Source organism: Mus pahari, chromosome 16 (assembly GCF_900095145.1).
Source record: "Mus pahari chromosome 16, PAHARI_EIJ_v1.1, whole genome shotgun sequence".
NCBI lineage: Eukaryota > Metazoa > Chordata > Mammalia > Rodentia > Muridae > Mus > Mus pahari.
The window spans coordinates 55,902,889-55,905,762 of record NC_034605.1 but is presented as its reverse complement, the minus strand read 5'-3'; the positions used below and the strand labels follow the sequence as shown (position 1 = coordinate 55,905,762).

The 2,874-nt window shown below is 48.2% G+C and overlaps 1 protein-coding gene across 1 annotated transcript in view; it reads left to right on the top strand.

Moving 5' to 3' along the window:
* The window catches only part of Ror2 (receptor tyrosine kinase like orphan receptor 2), a 36,296-nt gene that overhangs the window by 29,106 nt on the left and 4,316 nt on the right, over window positions 1-2,874 (top strand). The window lies entirely within an intron of this gene.

The window sequence follows — 2,874 nt, the reverse complement described above, 5'->3', positions numbered from 1 at the left end:
GGAACTCACTTTGTAGACCAGGCTGGCCTCAAACTCAGAAATCCGCCTGCCTCTGCCTCCCAAGTGCTGGGATTAAAGGCGTGCGCCACCACCCCCCTGCTGAGTGAAGTCTTAAAAAGAAGCACATCAAGCTTCTGACAATGATTTCCTCAGGTCTACGGGGGGTGTCCAGGTAAGGGGCGTTTTGCTGAGCAGCTATGTAAAGAAAAATTATATAGGTTACTGGACCTGGAACCATAGGTTCCAGAAAGGTCTATATTCATGAGGCATTAACACAAGGGACTGCCTGCAGGACTGCTGGTGATAGCCGGATCCCAAAGCACCTCTGGTGTATCATAGGAGGCTCTGGAGTGGCCAGGACAGCATGCAGGGCGTGGGTGCAGCCAGAGGAGCCCACAGATCTGTCTGTTCTCACAGGGAAAAGACTAAAATCTCTTACTCTGCTCCAAAGCCAGCGGCAAGCAGGGTAATATAGACGATGCGATTCTGTTTAAGATAATTTCACAGCTCGCCCTAGGAAAGTGCAGTTTCTGTATTCCTTAATAGTTACTCTGTAGGGCTGGAGAGATGGCTCAGGGGTTCAAAGCAGTGGTTGTTCTTCCAGAGCCCTGAGTTCAATTCCCAGGAAGCACATGGTGGCTCACAACCCTCTATAATGGGATCTGATGCCCTCTTCTGGCCTGCAAGTGTACATGCAGATAGAGCGCTCATGTACCAAATAAAATTAGAAAAAAATACAAAATTAAAAAGTTACTCTGTATAGCTGAAAACACTCATGGGAAGGTGGGTGCCAGTCCAGCAGTATGACGGCCTTTGGTGACATGCGTCGCTTTAGAGATGGCCTCCCCTTCCCCTGATACGGTCTTTTCCCCCCCAATAAGTGTGTGTTGTGTTGGTAACTTCTAAATGATGATGATAGAACAAGTGAGCATGTTACTGTGGGGGCAGGGCTCACATTTCCGCTCCTGGGGAGAGGCATGTGAAATCCCCCCCCCCGCCGCTTTAGTTTATTCCACGTTGCTATGATAACATACAATTAGCAAAAGCAACTGGTGGAGAAGTGGGTTTCTCTGACTTCTAACTCTGCGTTAGTCCATTATGGCAGGGAACTCAGGGCAGCAGGAACTTGAAGGAGCCATCACGTGCCATGTCTGTCAGGAGCAGAGAGGAGTCCACACACGGACGCCAGGGCTCAGCTTGCCATTCTCTTGTCATATTCAGTCCGGAATTCTCAGGCTAGCGGATAGATAGTATGCCCACATCAATGATCCTCATCAAGGCAGCCCCTTAATCCCGAGCGTGGTCCTCAACCTTTAATACAGTTTCCCATGTTGTGGTGACGGACGCCCACCTCGCCAGCAAGGAAGACACCACACAACAGGATTCTGCACACGTTTATTATTGGGAGAGCTTGATTGCTGTGGCGGAAGACCCCGAGCCCGAAAACTGGTGCTACTTATATATGCTTAGGGTAGGCGTGGAGCCTCCTGATTGGATATGCCATCAGAACCTCATTAACATGCTCCAGGGCGAGCAGTGACTCAGCTGATACCCGAATGCACATGCACACATTGCTTGTTTAACAAGAAAGCATGCAGGAAGTCGGCGCCATCTTGTAATGACGAATTACCTGGCTTCCCACAAGATTAGTTTTGCTGCTATTTCATAACTGTAATTTTGCCCCTGTTATGGATTGTAATGTAAATACCTGTGTTTTCCAGTGGTCTTGGGTGACCCCTGTGAAAGGGTCATTCAACCCCCAAAGGGGCCACAACCGTCAGGTGGAATACCCACAGACAGTCCCTTGCAGGTGTCCCTGGAGGCTTGCAGCCTAGGTACCTGGTTGGCAGTACAAACCACCACACCCACCCCACACATCAAAACACAGCCAAAGTCTGTTTTCTCTGTCCCCGCCTCTCCTGACATCTGGAACATTTAGTCTGGGATCCTTTCTGGGGAAGTCATGCTGCCTGCATAGGGACAGAAGTTCTTGTTTGTCATTTTTATTTTATTTTATTTTTGTCCCTCCCCAAGGTGACGCCAGAGTCGTCTCTTTTGGATATGCAGTCAGTAAAAAGGGCTTGTTTGCCTTGTTTCCACACGGGTGCTCATGGCTTGCTGGTTAAAGACTATCCACGTTTGGTGTCCTTATTTATGGGGCTCAAAGGGAAGGAGAAGCCTGTGGTTCCTAGGCCCTCTAGAGAGCCCACTCCCCACTCTTACAGGGGAGGTCAGCCTTAACTCCTCAGATCACGCCAGCTAGCCTTGAAGTTCAATGGCTTCAGTTACAGCGGTGCATGGAGTAGAGAAGCCATCCAAGGACAGTCAGCCTTCTGCCATGCCCTGCCCAGGGTCTGTCAGTCCCCCACCTAACCCTTCTTGCTATCTGTCCTCTGTCTCCTTGTCTGCACCTTCCTGGAAGTTCCTTATATGGAGACAAAGCCCAGCTTTTCCTCGGGAAGGATGAAGGGGAAGTCAGAGGTCTTTGTCCGTCAAACCTCCTCTGCCCCCTTGCCTGTCCTTTTACATCAACAGCATCAGTAATTGTTATCCTGAAAGATATCATTATACAAAAGGGTTAAAATGTATTAAGATATTAAGTAGGGTTCTTACTCTCTTATTCTTGCCCTCTTGCTCCCCCTCTCTTCCCATTCCCTTCCCCCTCTCTCCATTTGCTCCTAGCCATGGCCGGCCTCATTTTCTTCTTTCTTTCTTTCTTTCTTTCTTTCTTTCTTTCTTTCTTTCTTTCTTTCTTTCTTTCTTTCTTTCTTTCTTTCTCTTTCTTCTTCTTCTTCTTCTTCTTCTTCTTCTTCTTCTTCTTCTTCTTCTTCTTCTTCTTCTTCTTCTTCTTCTTCTTCTTCTTCTTCTTCTTCT